This window comes from Callorhinchus milii, unplaced genomic scaffold (assembly GCF_018977255.1).
Source record: "Callorhinchus milii isolate IMCB2004 unplaced genomic scaffold, IMCB_Cmil_1.0 Scaffold7, whole genome shotgun sequence".
NCBI classification, from domain to species: Eukaryota; Metazoa; Chordata; class Chondrichthyes; order Chimaeriformes; family Callorhinchidae; genus Callorhinchus; species Callorhinchus milii.
Genome location: NW_024704748.1, coordinates 16,446,015 through 16,465,105, shown reverse-complemented (window position 1 = coordinate 16,465,105; position 19,091 = coordinate 16,446,015).

Genomic DNA, 19,091 nt, shown 5'->3' with positions numbered 1-19,091 from the left:
TTTCATAAGCATAAACTTCTTTATAGACCCTAAATTCAAAATTAATTGTCGATGCAGATTAATCAGAACTCTGCAGCTTGTGTCCTCTCCCATAGCAAGTTCTGTGAACCAATCACCTATATCCTCGCTTGGCTCCACTGCCTCCCCATCCTTCAGAGGATTGAGTTTAAAATCCTCATCCTCATATTTAATGTCCTCCACGGTTTTGCTCCTCCCTCCCTCTGAGGTCTATTAACAACATACTGACCTCTCTGCTTGGCTGGCACTGGCCTACCTTCGACAGTCGGGCCTTCAACTTTCCCAGAAATAATCTGAAGCAAAGCAGGTTTATTATTTACTATATTAGGTGAAAAGGCAGATGGGTGGAGTGCAATGTTCAATGTACAATATTGTTCTTTCTCCTTTCAGAGCCAACTTTATGCAGCCCCAAAACCCATAGATATGGGAGGTTGCTCCAAAACCCATATATATGTAGAAGGTCTGAACTTTTAACAGACAATGTAAGTAATTTCTCAGAATCGCCATAGATTTCTGGAATTTATCTTTGGCATGGTTGCCTATCAAACAGGGCAGAATGGTAATCATGTGGAGACTACTAGAGGATGTGCCATGAATTAAACAAGAGACTTAGTGACATGGGGGAAAAATACAAAGATTAGTGATTTAATTTTTATGTGCATTATTGTGAAGCATTTCTGTAAAACTAATGTGGAAAAAAATTGCAATGGTCTCCAAAGAATGGAGTTCTGTGGCACATCTTGACATCACAAAACAATGCACAAATTAAAGTATGTTTCTTCGGAACATAGGAATTAGAAGCAAGAGTAGGCCATTCGGTCCATCAAGCCTGCACCACCATTCAATAAGATCATGGCTGATCTTCTCACCTAACTCCATCTGCCCGCCTTATCCCCATATCCCTTAATCCCTCTATCCTTTAGAAATCTATCAATCTCAGTCTTGAATATGTTCAAGGGCTGAGCATCTACAGCCTTCTGGGGTAGAGAATTCCATAAATTCACTACCCTCTGATTGAAGAAGTGTTTCCTCAACTCTGTTCGAAAAGGCAGACCCTCAATCACTATAGATTCTCCTACCAGGGGAAACAGTCTCACACTGTCTACTCTGTCAAGCCCCTTAAGAATCTTATGTTGCCATAAAATTACCCCTAATTCTTCTATATTCTAGAGAATATAAGCCTAGTTTACTCAACAGATCCTCATAGGTCAACCCCCTCATCCCAGGAAAGCAAAGCAATCCCATCACAATGTCTGGCAGTTGGGGGCCCATCTTGAAGTAATTTTCACCCTATGAGGAAAGTGTGGTGGAAATCTGCTTGAAGCAGTAATACATTCATATTTTACTTGCATTTGACACTAGTTTCTCTGTTTTTGATGAAGCTTCTCTACTTATACTGTTGGTTGATGTAACTGTTAAGGAACAAAAACCTAGGCAATAACTGCTTTCCTGCTTAACTATCTTAACTGTTGCAGGTTTTACTCAGGTACTTGTCACAAGTCAAGTCCTACGACCAAAAAAATTGAAACAAATTAGATAGTGCATGCACCAATGTGCTGTCATAGTTTGATGGATGTGCAATTTTTAAAAATGTTAACTTTTGAAGCTCTTATTTAAAACCATGCTTAAAAGAATCACATCCAAGCTAGATGCCTTGAGCAGTGCCCCTGGCTCTACATTACTTTCATGCTAGCATCGTCCTAATGCTTGTAGTGAGAAAGCAATCCGGTTGTTTCCATGGAGATATTGATTGCCTGAGGTTCTTTCTCCTCCTTAAGAGTCCAACATACCCAATCTTATCAAACTGCTCCATTGCCTTGATTGGCCCTGGCCTCATGAAATCAGCCTCTACAAGGAGGGGAAAGGAACAGTGGGTAAACTAATTCAATTTGGTACTTTTCTCTTTTTATTGTATAATATTGCCCACTGAAAGATACCTGATCTACAACTTTAAGTGCTGAAAGACGCATATAATGTGGATTTGTGCAGGTCATTGTGCCTTAAACTGATGTGGAACAAGAGGAAATTAAGACAAAATGAATGAGCTTCAAATTAAGATGGGATACAAGTATTTTTACTTTCCGGATGGACACGTAAATAATAATAATAATCGTTAGAAGAGTCCAGCCAAAAGTAATTAACCCAATGTTGATTATCACCTTTAGAAAACATATTTGGATGCATGTCTATTTATGATACAGTTGGAAGGTTACAAGAACACGCGAGTGGACAGGCAGCCATTGTATGAAACATTATGACTTTTTTTCCTATTGGGAATGTCATTTGTGTGATCCAACCAGTTAGGGTTGACTAATACTGCAATATTCATTTTGAATGCTTGTGGATGTGAAAGAGAAATTTCAGATGTTTCTTTTCAAGGAGTTAAGAGTGATTACTTGCTTCTCTTAAGAGATGAAAAAAAATAGGAAGAATACCTGACAGTGCAAATGGAATGAGACAGCTCAATAAGCCAAATAGCCTTTTCTTATTGCATACTTTTTATTGTCCTAACCTATGTCAATGTGCTGAGCAATATACTGTACTGAATACATTTTAATAAAAGCCAATGTTATGAAAGAAAGAGGGGAATTCTTCTCTGGATCAGATTTATTTCAAAACATCTGGCTCTGATCAGCTTTGTTCTCAAGTGAAGTAGCTTGTAGTGGGAACCAGAGAATTTTCATAACGTTTGCAGTAATTAGTGCATTAAAGTGAATCTGTTGTAATTTGGGCTGCCACCTGGCCGGTTTTGGTACTGTGTTGCTGGTGAACAGATTGAATGTGTCCTTCCTGGTTGCATGTGTGGCCTATGGTTGTAAATTCTGGTCAGACATATTCCAGGAGAAATTGTTGCTAGGGTAATGTGCGACAGCATTGGCTTTATTGTAGTATCGTAAACCTCTGTAAAGTGAGACAGGACAGACTTTACAGTAGCTTTGTAAAGCATCGTAAATGCGACAGCACTGAATTTATGATACCGTCATTAATAATAGTAATTCTGTTATATTATAAATAGATATAGCGCCTTATCAAGTCATCAAGACTACTCAAAGCGCTTCACAGGATATACTGTAAAGTGGTTTTGGGGCAACCCTAGTTTTAATGTACCTGCGCTAGTGAATTGATTGGCTACTGGGGTGAATGACAACTGTCAATCTTTAGCTTCTCTGATACTATATCCTTTTATTGAATGCTGCAAACTTTTCTTCATTTAATTTCAGACAACAGGAAGGCTGCTCTCATTTATGAGGAAAGACTGATCATTATGCAACTGACCTTTCAGCTGATGCAGTGTTATAATTTAGTTGTATAGCCACAACAGTAACCTTTGCAATCTGAACATAAATTACAGTAAACATTATAACTGAAACCTGATGCAGCCAATTTTATTGCGTATCTGAGGACTAACTTCATACTGGTGTTAAGGAGTATGGCAAATTCTGGAGTTTGACTAAGAAGCTTCTCAAACAGAGGCAAGAATGCTTCCAGCTGAGCAAAACTGATACCTAAAATACACCAAATTACTGTACTTTAATAATATTAACACTTGTCAACAAACACCAACGTGAATGAAAATAGAGTGGCACTATATAACAAACTCTGTGTGTGTGTGCGTGTGTGTATAAAAGAATAACAGAAATTGAAGTGTGATTTCATCATTAGCACATTTTCAGTATTCAGATGACATTTGCAAATCAAATGGCTTCAAACTTGTCATTCAAGTGTCCAAGGAGATATTTTGTCCAGGATAGTATCAGTCAGTGGGAGAGCCTCTAAGTATGCACCCTATCAAGAGTAACACCAGTCAATGTTAGAGATATTTGTGAATTGTTGTTGTAGAGATTCCTGAGTAATATTCCCTCTTGGTTAGTCAGTCCATTTTTTGTGTCTATCACACACTTGTGGATAAACTAATCTATTAGTTATCCTTCTAATCCTTGCAGATAAGTCAGTTTATGAGTAAGCTTTCTCAATTTTCACTCAATAATATTCATGTACCTGGAAGAAAAGAACAAATATCTGAATTGGGATTAATCAGTCTTTCTCTTACCTAAATCTTCTATTCGCTGTGGTTCTTCTAAACATTGCCTGCTTTCAGTAAATGTCTCTGCAGGTCTTCAGACATACATTGGTTCTACTTCGCAATGGGTTTACTACAATTTTAAAATTAAAATAATTTTATGCTTAAATAAGAGTGTCTTAAAAATAAGGAGAGTCCAAATTTACACTAGACTTTGTTAGTAAAGCTTAGAAAAACTGTGACCATTTGTTTCAATTTTAGTACAGTAGCAACGGTCAACCAGCACATAATGGATCACAAACTTTAACTGAAGTGCCACAAATTGTTAGATAATTGTATACTGCAAAGTGTAACCTACATTTTGTTTACGATATGGGAAAAGGGTGGTGAGGTATTGGAATTAAAGATATACCAAAATCTACTACATTTCTAGAGCAGACCTGAGACCTGAGTGGCATCCTGTCCTCCTATGTTCCTGTTTGGGCCATGCTTGAGAATGTTAAATTCACCTGTTAGTCAGTACAAATGTGTTCATCTCACAGTGAAGTTTCGTTACTCCACACACCTGATAATAATCCCTCAAGAAAAAAACAATAATAAATTTGTCATTTCAATCCACGACCGTTTGTGGGACATTGCTGTGCGCAATTGGCTGCTGCATTTCACTGACAAATGTAGTCAATTCACTTTGCAGTCTATTCTGTGAAGCGCTTCAAAACGTCTAGAAGACGTGAAAAGCGCTACATCAAATGCAAGGATTATAAAGCTTTTCAGGGCTTTATTCTTGTGAACAAATCTTTCACCCTCCCCCTCCGTGACATTGACAGGTTTGAAATTCCATCTTGTTTGAAATTCTTAGAATATCTTAATCCTTAGTGTGGTGGTGTTTTACATCTGAGAAAAGAATTACATCTACGTAGAGTTCTTAAATCTTTTTGCCTCTGTTTTGAACATGTATTATCATATCAGGGATAAAAGTGATTTTTGAGCTCTTCAAAACTTCCACAAACAAAACTGCACTGATCTACTTTGAATTCAAATATTAATCTATCCAATTACTTTTTAGAATCTAGTTCACATAAGAGTTTTACTTCATTGATGTAAACACATGAACAAATTAAAATCTTTTAAATCCATATTTATTTACAATTTCTCACTGCACTCTGTACCTAATAACCTGTGGCTCTAATGCTGTTGTCCTATTTTAAGTCTCAACACTGTACTTCAGTAAACATTTGCAATTTTGTTATTTGATTATTTTCACAAATAAGGCACAATGGTAGATTTGTATTCTGCTACAAGTGTGAATGACTTCTCTCAGAGTGATTCACTGGTGAAGGAGGAGGTGAATTCATTGAGAAATTAATACGTTCTGAATGTGAATTGCCATTTTTAGGTGTTCCAATTGTGTTCCAATTATTGTTTATAGTCATAAGCAGCACAGTATGTTGGAACCCATTAAACCATTCTGAGAAGCCTGCTCCCTCGCCTTTATGTGTGTAAGAGCCATAATAGTACCTACACAGAGCAAAATTAAATTTAAAAAAAGACTCATTCTAATATACAGGAGCTAGTGAAATTTCCATCAACATGTTCTGAAAAACAAATTTGACAAAACCCACTGCTAGATAACATGCTTGTGAAATTTACCAACAAAGACTTCTTGATAAAAATGGATTTGAAAGCCAAAACAAGGAAACTTTTGGAGCAGAATTCAAGACTTAACGGTGTGCTTCATTTAGATCTGGTGTAGAGCTCCTCTTTACTTCTTATCCTCTGATACTTCTTGGTTCAGTGATGTTTAGTATGAATGGTACGATTCCACTGGTAAATTTTGTATGCTCTGCAGGATCTTTCTCCTTTCAAAATCTTCCAAGCAAAGGTTATAAAGTGGCTTTTTGACCAAATACTTTCAGCAGTGTATATTCATTGTACACTAATAAAAAGGCTTTGAGTTTTCTGTCCCTGGGTACATTCATTATGCCCTGGTCTAAAGCAGAGGAGTTTCTCTGGGGACGTTCATTCACTTTCGCTGACAGGACTGGGAGAGACTTGTGTCAACTTACCCCCAGTAGCTTTCAGCCAGATCTTTTCCCAAGATGAATATAAAGACTCTTAAACCAGGTGCCTTTTACAAACGTTTACTGAAGATCAGAAATGTTGTTGTTTGACTATTCACAAATAATGAATAGAACTCACATCTTTGCTTTATTACTGCTTTTTTTTATTTGTCCTTTTTACTACTGGATTTTTACAACACAAATATTCCAACGAAGAATGCTAATAATGACTAGATGTAAAAGATGCCAGGACATATGCTAAAATATCTGGCCATTTTCTGAACAAAATGGCTTGAGTTTCATATTTTCATTGATCTATTGCAGTAAGCTATGCTGCCTGGTCTGTTTAATGACAAGTTAATAAAGAAATGTTAGATACCATTCATAAAATGAGGTAATTACCTTTAGCAATTCCTTTACTATAAAAATACTTGAATTTGCATTTGATTCAACGCCTTATCACTTTGTTGAGACATCTCAAAGCACTTCACAGCATACCCTGTAAAAAGTGGAGTGACTGTGTAGATTTGTGGGCAAAAACACTTTTGGTTTTCTAACGCTACCCAAACTGCTTGTTATGATATTGCATCTTGTCATCTTGCTAAACCTTTTAGGAAGGATGCACAGAATACGTGTAAGGTGAGAGCTCCAGCCTTAGTCAGGCTGTCTGTTGGAAAGAAGTAAATTACAAGAGGAAAATGACAGAAGATCTAGCTTCTTGGTTCTCTAAAGCAAAGACCTCACTACCTATCATCACTTTCAATAAGAGATAACTAAGTACCCTCCAGTAAAGATGTAAAGTGCCTGTTTCATCTAGATTTATCTGTGGCATAGAAACATTGCAACAATAGTGTACCAATCATTTCACTTGATGCACAACTTTATCAGATCAAAATATCTGTAAATTGCTTCATACATTGAAATATAGTGACTTCTATAGCTAACCAAATGATTGTTCAATTAATCTGCTTTTTGTTGAATTGGATGGGGGAGGAATATTGGATAGGACATCAGGACAAAATTCTCTTCTCTTTGAAAGGAGGTTCCTTAGGATGTTTTAATGTCTCTCTGACTCACCAACATATGACTTTTATCCAAAGAATGTAGCAGTTCCTCAATATTGCAATTGGAACTGAGGCCAAGATTCTGAGCTCAAATTCTGCTCTAGAGTTTGACTCAGAACCTTCTTACCCAGAGGCAAGTATGCTACCAGCTAAGCAAAGCTGATACCTAAAATACACCAAATTATTGTACTTTAATAATTCTAACACTTGTCAACACTAGTTTGAAAATAGAATGGCACTCTAAAACAACTCTGTGTATATAAAAGAATAACAAATATTGAAGTGTGGTTTCATCAAAGACCTACAACATTTTCAGTATTCAGATGACATTTACAAATCAAATTGCTTCAAAGTTGTCATGCAAGGGTCCAGGGAGATATTCTGTCCAGGATAGTGCCAATCAGTGGGAGAGCCTCTAAATAAGCACCCTATTGAGACTAACACCAGTCAATGTCAGAGATATTAGCAAATTATTGTTGTAGAGATTCCTGAGTAACATTCCCTCTCAGTCAGTCCATTTTTTTTGTGTCAAACACACACTTGTGGATAAGCCAATCTATTAGCTATCCTTCTATACCCTGTAGATGAGTCAGTTTATGAGTGAGCTTTCTTGATTTGAAAATAAAATTTTATGCTTAAGAGTATTAAAAATAGAGAGTTCAAATTTATACCAAACCCTGCTAGTAAAGGTTAGAAAAATTGTGACCATTTGTTTAAATTTTAATACAATGGTCAACCAGTGCACAATGAATCATAAACTTTAATTGAAGTACCACCAATGGTAAGAAAATTGTACACTACAATTTTCTACGAAACACAATACAAAGCCTAACTTACATTACGTTTACAATACGGGAACGCAGAAGGGTTCAAAGCAAAGTTCACTTGTCCAGAAAGCATCGCTCAGGAGTTTCATTAATTGTTTGGTTCTAGTCCAGCAGCACATTCAGAGCCTTGCTCAGGAAGTATATCAATGAAGTAGCACTATCTCAGAAGGGTATAAATTGGTGCTGGTTCAGAGGGAGCTTCATTCAGGGATTGTATTATCAAGCAAGAGTAGTGGCTATGAAACATCATCAATAAATTAACATAACCAAGTAATCATTCAGCCGAAAAATAATGGTTTAATAGTAACACAGAAGAATCAGAAGGCTTATCAATAGAGAAATAAGCTTCAGATATTCAATAATCAATTGGGTTAGAGTTTATTCTTTTGCACCAGTACCCGATATTTGCTGTTGGTGCCCTTATTATTGACTTAAAGCCACCGTATCATTGGAATATATGTAGGTTGGCCTAAACATGTTCAAACACAGAAAAGTGCTGTTGATTGTGAAATTACCAATGAAAAGAATTACAGTATCTCCTGTAATCTTTTTCTTTGTGGTTCAAGTTATAATCTATATTAACCTTGATTAATTGAACCAGAAACCTTGCCTTAAAAAGTGAGTGCCTTTATTCCTTACATTTATAATTAGACAGCTTCTAAAAACAAGCAGTTCAGGCACAATTCCCCTCTGACTTTACATGCTGTACATTGAAAATTAAACATTCAATCAAACGTAATTGTTGAAGAGACTATAACCACCTTTTAATTATTCCAGTCAGTAATCTGTGGATGAAATGCCTTGTGTCTCCCTCTCACCGGAAGCAGACTTTAAAATACAGGTGAAAGTAAAAACCTGTGTCACAATGCAACACAACTGATCAATTAAAATCCATGGACCTTACTAATTTTACTCTTCTTGTTATAACATTCTTTTTGGCCATCTCCCATGAAGTGGGGTTTCCAATGAGGATACTCTATATTAACAAAGTTGTCTTGGGTTCCTTTACTCTATTGATGGAAAGTGATATCTAATTGAGGTGATCCGATTGTACAGGTGGAGAGAAAGAATGAGCATGTAATTTTGGCCATCCAGCAAATCTCTCAAAAGATAAGAAAATATTTTGAATGTACTGACATAAGAAGATGCTGACAAGGGTATCATTCTTCAGGCCGATCAAACTTGTATATATTTTGTACAGAATGATGGACAGCAGTGAGCAATTACACAGAGAAAACTGGATATCTGAATGAACTGTAGGCTGCAGTCTCAGTCTCTCAGGTAGCATACAAACTAAAATAAATGAATTTAAGAGTGTCAGTTTAACTCAATTAGTAGCACTCCATTGCCTGCTTCTATGTCAGAAGGCTATAATTCAAGTTCAACTTCAGGACTCAGACTCACATTCCAGTGTGTTACTGGGGAGACCTTCATTGTCACTGTTAATATGCTATAATTCAGATGTGACACTCAACTGAGGTCTTATCTATCCTGTTCAGGTGGATGTTAAAGATCCCATGGGTCTATTTGAAATGAGAAGGGAGTTTCTCCCAGTGTTCTGGCCCACGGGTCTTCAGATTAATTCACTTCATAATTGTTTGTGGGATCTTAACTGTGAAGAGCTTTGAAACATTTTGATGTAATAGGCACTCTAAATGCAAGGATAATTATTATCCAGTTAGTTCCTGATGTTTTTCCCTGTAGAACCATACAAATTTATGACAGAAGAAGGCCTTTTGGACCATTGTGTCTGTGCTGACTCCCTTGAGAGCAATCCTTTCAGTCCCACTTACCTGCACTTTCCATATACCCCGTGTACCTAACTCTTTCCAGTTCCCTCTTGAAGACCAATATAGATTTTGCCTCAACTCTCACTCCCAGCAGGTTGTTCCTATCCTAACCACTCTGTGTGCAAAATAAATTCTGCTAACCTCCCCATTTGCTTGTTTACTATTATAAATTGATGACCTAAGTTGATCCTTTTTGATATAAGTGGGAGAAAAATAGTAGATTTATATTAGTGAAAAAAATCAGAAAAATAAACACATGGTGGAACCTTGCCTTTGCCAACAGGAGGGCAAAAAATTGTAGCTGCTCAACCCAGAGATCAGTGAAGTCATCTTAGTTAATGTTTCATAAATATTTCAGCTACTCTACTATTCAGTAATGGAGTTAGACATTTTAGCAGTTTCTGTGACAAAATGTGCAAGTTCATTACATTTGGGGCTTTCATGACTCGCATTATAAATCTGAATTTAATTAAGTAATTTGTGCATGATAATTAATATTTCTGAAAATTAGCCAAAATAACCCTCTCAGAATTTTCTTAAAGTGTTTATAATCATTAATGATGATTAAATTTCATCAATTTAAAAAATATTTTTGTTGCATAAAACGTGTTCATTAATCAATCGTGTTTAGAAAGTATTGCAATTGCAGGAGCATTTCAAACTGAAAAATGTCTTTATTTTCTGACCCCCCCCCCCCCTCCCCCCCGCATACACACCATTAGAATATGTTGCATCAGCTAAAGCTCTACATAAAATAAATGTTCCCCTTGCTACTTGAATTTTATACATCAATCGATAAATGTGTTACTAACAGCAGTAGTAATTGGAGAGAGCAAAATAATTCCACTTGCAGTTTTATCATCATAGAATAATATTGGTTTATCTCACTTAATGTATCAGTAATGATGATGGAATTCATTTAAATTCAGTGATCATCTCCATGTTAAAAAGAATGTGCAAGAAACTGGGTAGACTGGAGTTATATTTCTTAGAGCAGAGGGGGTCAAGCGGTATCTTGATTGATAGGTTAGATAATGAACAACTCGTCCCTTTGGTAGAGGGTGCCATGACAAGGAGGCACAGGTTTAAGAATGTAAGAACATAAGAATTAGGAGCAGGAGTAGGCCATTCGGCCCCTCGAGCCTGCCCCGCCATTTGATAAGATCATGGCTGATCTTCAAACCTAACTCTAATTACCTGCCCTATCCCCATATCCCCTAATCCCTCTATTTTTAAAAAAATCTATCAGTCTCAGCCTTGAAGATGTTCAAGGACTGAGCATCTACAGCCTTGTAGGGTAGTGAATTCCATAAATTCACTACCCTCTGAGTGAAGAAATGTTTTCTCAACTCTGTTCTAAAAGGCTGACCCTTAATTTTAAGATTGTGACCCCTGGTTATAGATTCTCCTACCAGGGGAAACAGACCCTCAGTGTCTACTTTATCCAGCCCTTTAAGAATCTTATATGTTTCAATAAGATCTCCCCTAATTCTTCTGTACTCTAGAGAATGTAGCCCTAGTTTATTCAGCCTATTCTCATAGGTCAGTCCCCTCATCCCAGGAACTAACCTAGTGAATCTACGCTGCACCCCCCCTAGGGCAAGTATGTCCTTTTTTAAATAAGGAGACCAAAACTGCACACAATACTCTAGGTGCGGTCTCACCAAGGCCCTATACAGTTGCAGCAAGACTTCCCTACTCTTGTGCTCTAAACCTTTTGCAATGAACGCCGTTCGCTTTCTTAGTTGCTTGCTGCACCTGCAAACTAACTTTTTGAGACTGGTGTACAAGAACACCCAAATCCCTCTGAACACTAACACTATCTAATCTCTCCCCTTCTAGAAAATAATCTGTTTTTCTATTTTTTCTACCTAGGTGAATAACTTCACACTTCCCTGCATTAAATTCCATCTGCCACCTACTCGCCCACTCCCCTTGCCTATCTATATCCTGTGCAATCTTTTTGCATCGTCCTCAGAGCTTACTCTCCCACCTAGTTTAGTGTCATCTGGAAATTTAGATACATTACATTCAATGTCCTTGTCTAGATCATTGATGTAAATTGTAACTAGCTGAGGCCCAAGCACTGATCCTTGTGGCACTCCACTAGTCACATCCTGCCAATTCGAGAATGACCCGTTTATCCCTACTCTCTGTTTTCTACCCGTTAGCCACTCTTCAATCCATGCTAATATGTTCCCATTAATCCCGTGGGCCTTAACCTTGTGCAATAGCCTTTTGTGTGGCACTTTGTCAAATGCCTTTTTAAAATCTAAATATACTACATCTACTGGTTCCCCCTATCTAACCTGCTAGATACATCTTCAAAAAACTCTAAAAGATTAGTTAAGCATGACTTCCCTTTTGTAAAGCCATGTTGACTCTGCCTAATCTTGTTATGGTCTTCCAGGAATCCCATAACGACATCTTTAATTAAGGACTCAAGAATTTTCCCTACCACTGATGTCAGACTAACTGGTCTACAGTTCCCCATCTTTTCTTTCCCACCCTTCTTAAATAGTGGTGTTACGTTTGCAATCTTCCAATGGGAACCGTTCCGGAATCCAGAGAATTTTGGAAGATCAAAGACAAGCCATCCACTATCTCAGTAGCCACCTCTTTTAAAACCCTAGGATGTAGGCCATCAGGTCCAGGAGATTTATCAGTTTTAAGACCTGATAATTTACCTAAAACCATTCCTTTACTAATATTAATTCCCCCAAGTTGCTCGCTAACATTGTCTTCTTATTTCCCCTCTATTTTCAGGTTTTCGGTGTCTTCTAAGGTGAAGACAGTAGCAAAGTACTTGTTTAATGACTCTGCCATGTCTTTGTCCCTACTATAATTCCCCCCGTCTCTGCTTGTAGCAGACCCACATTTACCTTTGACAGCCTCTTCCTCTTTATATATATATAAAAACTCTTGCAGTCTGTCTTTATGTTCTTCGCTAGTTTGCCCTCATATTCCATTTTCTATCTCTTAATCACTCTTTTGTTGATCTCTAAAGTTCTCCCAATCCTCGGGTTTACTACTGATCTTAGCTGTTTTATAGGCTTCTTCCTTTAACTTTATACTTTGCCTAACTGCTCTAGTTAGCCACAGTTGGGCCACCTTTCCCGTGGCATTCTTATTCCTCAAAGGAATACATGCTTGCTGGGAATTTTGCATGATCTACTTAAAATCAGAATCAAGATGGTTAGATCTGAGGTCAGGAAACATTTCTTCACACAGATAGTTGTGAAAATGTGAAGTACTCTAATTCAGAAAACTGTAGTGGCAGAATCATAGGTAATTTAGAAGTGAGAGAGTTGGGCTCCTCCTTTTTCTGTTTCCAATGCTCCTAAAGGCAAAGTTGTAATCTGGATGAAATGGCTGGAGTATATCATACAATTCAAAATCACAAACTATTTGCAGTCATGAAGTATTTGATATTATCTTTAGCATTGTGAGGGGACATATGGCCAATGTTTCAATCCCAAAAGCTTTGTAGCCAATTTACATTCTGTAGACATGCATAACACTGCAAAATCACTATACTATCTTTTTGAGCAATCTAATTTTCTGAAACATTATTCCTCATAATCCCTTCTCCCCATCAAATTCACGTTTAATACTGTCAGCACTATTTACCTACATTGTCTTCCTGGGCAATCTGTATCATACATTCTCCACACTCCATGTGTGTAGTTAAATCATCTTATCACCTTCCCCTTCTAAGATTGGGAACTCAGTCCATTGTTGTGAACTTCTTAAATATTATGTCGGATTCTATCTTGTAATCTTTCGGATCTTCAGTAAAAAAAACTTCAGTAAGATCCCCTTATTCTTTCACTTGATTGGCTTCCTTAGCTGGCACTGAGAGCTGATATATAGCCACTGCTTTCTGCCACTTATTGAATTAGTTGTTTAGCTACACAGATTCTTTGGGTACACTATCACTATCACTAAGTATTTGGGTACTATCATTAAGTAATCACTAAGTACCACATTGCTGCAAGCCTTATGTAGCTGAATCAGTTGGCATCTACCATGCAGAACAGAAAGCATTGTGCTGCTGACTTCAACACTTCCACCCATGGTAATGTAATAATGCAATAGCATAATGTAAATGTGGTATTATAGGAATGTTAGATTACATTATGATATTTTGTAAGCAAAGTAAAACACCACCCTTTAAATTGAGGCAATGAAGCATGTGGGGCTTTTTTTGCTGAGTACATATTGAATAGAAACAGTATCACTGCTGCATTAGTACCATCTTGCACTTCCACTTCATTTGGGTAGACATTGGAGTATAATGGTGAAGAGTTTAATAAATGAGTTTTTCATAGGTTGGTCCCTACCCTCAATCCATTACAGCATTAAGCTGTTATTTTTTAAATGAGTCCAGAGTCCTGCCTTCAACCACCCTGCCTGGTAACCTTTTAAAAGGGTGATAGATGGATACTTGGGAAGTAAGTGTGTTAAGGTATATGGAGAAAAGAAAGGGAAACTTGATATAAAATATGGCACAATTTGATAAAAAAAAGCATCATAAGTTGAGTGATCTTCCAATGTCCTCTATTTCTGAAGGAAATAATGATATTTTTCAAACCTCCAGAAAATGAAACTTCTCTAGAATCTCTGTGTCAGCAGAGCAGCAACATTGAGCCAATGATGAAGGCTCAATCATCTGTTACGACTGGATGTGATTTTAGTTCCAGCTCTGCTTTTTCTACATGCTGATCCCCTGTCCTACACTGACAGTTAAATACAGCAGGATTCATCCAGCACCTTATACAGACGGTTTAGTCCCTTTAATGAACAGATTGCAAAGTGAAGGTTTTCTTCCTTTTTTGATGGATGAACTCTTGGCATTCAGAAGATCTTCCACTTTAAAAGGTATATAATGGTAAGAAGAAGAAATGTATTTTATAGTGGCAAGACAGGCACTTTACAGCATCAATTGTGGTGTTCTGACAGTTTTGCATTATTTTCAACAACTGTTCAATAAGTGCCTTACAGATATCTCTTTTAGCATTCATTCAAAGAGTTTGTAGATACAAGATTAGATTCTTTGTGTGTCCCACAATGGCATTGCATTCTCTATAACCGTATTGTTTTGGTATGTATACAATTTCCTGGATTGTGGTGGTTTCTGGTCCATAGCAATCCTGATTCCATCGTCACACCATAAAACACGCTACAATCATTTGGCCAACCTTCTGGGATACATTTCACTATGATAAATCAATGTCACCTCAAGTTCTTCCAGTAAATCAATGTCGGAGTCTGTTACACTTAGGCTGAAAAGTACAAAGCTGTCCAGCAAAGCACGTCTTGTGTTCCCTGTTATGAAGTAAAACAAAGGACTTTGTTTCAGCTGCAGAAGTGTTTATTGTATTGTTTTTGAATATGTGGACGATTGGTAGAATGTATGGCACAATGTGTCTGTCTGCCGTGAACTGTTTGTTAGTTTCTGGTTTCTGTGCCTGATTCACAACTACAGTATTCCACTAAATGACGGTTGTGTGTGGGACCTTACAGTTTGCCAAACGGCTGCCACATTTATCTACATTTAACATTGACTACTGCAAAGCTTCAAATTCTGAAAACCATAGTGACTGTGGATGTCCTGCCATCAGTGAGTAAGGTAATGTGATAATGTTAATGTGCATTATACATTATGACTGACACTGTTATCTGACTAACTCCTGCCTTCACGATTAGCCCCCAAATCAATGGTTATATGAATCTCTACCTAAGGGAAATATGTCATTTTTTTCCAAACCTTTTTTCTATATGTTTATCAAATCTCGCTGCTGCCCAGGACCTATTGTTGGACTAAGAAGTTATTAAAACGTCCTTGAAAAAAAACGATGAGGGTTCCATAGCTGGGGTGATATGATTTGTTCAGTATTTGTAATTAAATCAGTCATGTCAACATAGTTGAGGAGATAATTCAACCAGTATGCCATTCCAATGGTAAATAAGCAACACAAAGCGATTTCAACTGATTTATTGGCCATATACCTATAATAATGCAGCACCTAATTTACTTTCTGGGTTAAAAGAAAGAATCAGTTCTATAAAATGCAATGTACCCCGGCTAGAAAGGTGTTATGATGAGTATCTCTTGTATCATGTTATCTGCTGGAGCTACAATGAGCATACATTTGCAAAGATAATTTTTCATTGACAAGAATGTTTAAACGCTTTAATCTATACACGCACAACTGGAACTGGTGGGTGAGAATAACCATGTAGGCAGAATTGTTTACACGAGAGTAAAAAAAATGTTAACAGTTCAGCAATTGAAGCAACTGGCTTAAAGGACACACCTTTTCCTTTTATTTTTATTTTCGACCTTTGGGGTACACTATTAATTGCGCATAACATAAAAGGGCATTGGATCAATTTGACGTAAATAAATAAATAGAGTATAACCAAGAGGAGAAAACGAAAGAAACAGACACGTTTAAAGCAGGAGGAAAAAAATCACAAAATAGCTGTTCTACATACAGATCGTTTTTAGGGTTCGTGAGAACGCCATCCCCAAACTACGTCGTTTGTTTCTCTTCTAAGTTTTTTGTTGTTCACTTCTAAAATATGTTGTTTCAAGGCAGTTTCCATCTGAGCTTCAAACCTCCATCATCGCCCTCACTCCTTCCATCAATCAGTTAAACAACGTGGGCGCAGCCCTGCGTCGCACAAATCAAGCAACAGATGTTGTCAGTTCCTTCTACTCGTGCAATATTTTGCTTTACAGAACCGCTTTCCTAAATATGTAGACCAGATGAGGGGTTGGTTGGAGGTGCACCCACTCTGGGTTTGCCACTTATCCACAAACACGTACCGATTATCCGCAATTGTCGGGCGTTTAAGTACTTAGGACGTGTGACATTCGTTCCCAACGATCGTGCTTCGACGTCGCTACAGTCAACAGTGTTGTCCATAGATCCGCTATTTTGGGACTACAGTATATTGCTCTTCAGCTGTAGAATTCCTACAGCTTCCGCAGTGCAGCGGGATCCTCCCTCATCAAAGTGAAACGTCTTCATCTGACAAAGTATGCACTTGAAGGCTGACTGACATGTGCACTGAGGCAGCCTTCAACCTGGATGGTTGGTGTCAGAAATATACATTCTGGCCTCAACCTGTTTCTCTTTCAGCACACTCCCAGCCCAGTCAACAGATTTCACTCCATTTCTTTCTTGGGCATCTTCTCGTTGTCCTCTCTCCAGCTCCAACTCTTCAACTACCAAATGCCGACTGCCTTAAACCGGCTCCACGGCTGATCTGGACATTTGAGCGATTTTGATGTCTCTCCTCTGCTTTGGGTTGACTTTTTTCGGTTTAGTAAGATCTGTGCACTGAAGCCAGTCACTGAAAATGTCTGTATTTTTAGGCTCTTTCATTTGTTTCCGCTTCTCTCTTGGTTGGTCGAATGGCGATTTCCAATGTGAGCTCCCAAATCTCTCGAGGAAAATATTCTTCCCACTGATATCCTCCAACTCTTCCGAGACAGAGACGTGCAATCCAATTTCTTCTTCCAATTTATGTCCATCTAACTCTCCCCTTTAGTTCTAACCACGAGAAATCAATCCCACTTTCTCCAAAAAAAAGCTTCAATGATTAAATCTCCCGACATTCTCCTTGAAATGTTATAGTAGATATTACTCAGATAGTCAACAGATAGCCTGGAGTTATATACATCACAGAATGCCTCTCCCAAGCATTTTGTTTGATGAAGAGATTTGGGTGTGTAACCAACTCGGTTCCATGTCTAGAGGTCCAGGTGTACAAAGTACTTTCCCATTGCTTGTGACCTTAACTCTCCTCCGAATAAGGATGGGTTATTTTCCACTCTTCATACCCAATACTACATCGCCCACAAAAAACTCTGCTTTTAAACCTGTATTTGAATACAGAATTTCTATATCCTTTCAGATGCAAATATTTCCTTCGACTCAATTATTTTGCCAGGTTCTGAAGACTGAAAGGTTTTCAATCCAATCTCTGCACCTCACACCTAACCCTCCAACCCTATTTTTTGGAGTCTGCAAAAGCGAATCCACCTGAGATCTTATAGAGTGCTCTAAAGTATATCCACCGCACAGTTTATTCACACAGAGTTAGTTTTCAGCCCGGGGGACGCATCTAATTCATTTCAGCAAAGATGTGGCAAGTCATGAGAAACGCAGACCCTTTGCTCTCCATCTTTCCATTGCACTTTCCTCAGAATAATATCCTTCTCTGAAATCGAGCTTCAAATAAACATCGCTCGCGTCTCAATCCTTGGCCACAACTTAAAAAAAAAAGAGAAAGAGCTGAGGAGTTTTGTTTAGCTTCTGTCTTGTCTATCTCCCTCAACAGTCGTTCTCCATCGATCGTCTTCGTTTTAACTCTCGACATAACCTTCAGGAATGAACCCCAAACCCGAGTCAGTCCTTCTGAGTATTCTTAATCGGGAAAGAGCGAAAATAAAATGAAGAGGTTATATTGCAACCTCTCCAGCCCTGGATAACACTGAAATAGCTTGAGCTCCCCCCCCTCTCTCTCTCTCTCTCCCCCCCATCCCCTCCCCAATTTCCCGGACAATGTTTCCATGGCTCCTAAAATACTGCTCAATTCCCAACCAAATCTCTCGCATTCAGCAATGATTCGAGTGAGTGAGTGAGAGCGAGAGAGAGAGAGAACAGAGTCCTCGCTCTCTTTGCTCCTCTCTTTTTTTTCTATTCCAATCTGTCTCCATCTCTCTGTCTCTCCCGATGAATAAAGACACACACACACACACACTGCAATCACGTGGCGCGGGACACCTCCGCAATTTGGACTTGTTATGTCTGTGAGTGTGACAGGAAGCGCCGGAGCGCTGCGTCCGCGCTATTTGGGCTTTCTTTTTCCTCCCTTTCCTCTTCCCCTGACCCCCGGGTTGTGAGATTGCTATTAATTATCACAGTTGCATTTGTGCGTGTGTGTGTGCGGGGGTGTGTGCGGGGGTGTGTGTGGGGGTGGGTGCGTGTTCCTGGGGAGTCCGGGAGTTGTCAGAAGCCGCTGTCCAGCAAAGCCGGAGCTGCTGATGTGCAAAGGAAAAAGATGGAAGTTCTACCACTCTGCTACTTAGCCTTTTTGTCTTGGATTTTTGGGAGCGATTTAGTGCGGGCAGACTCCATCATCCACATCGGTAAGAGACTACCCCACACACGATAATGTTTTTTTTTAAAAAATGATTTGCACGAGGAAGAAATCCGATGCATGTATTCTATCGAAGAGAGAGTGTGTGCGTGTGTGTAGATGTGATACAGACAGACTGACACTGACGCGGCTGC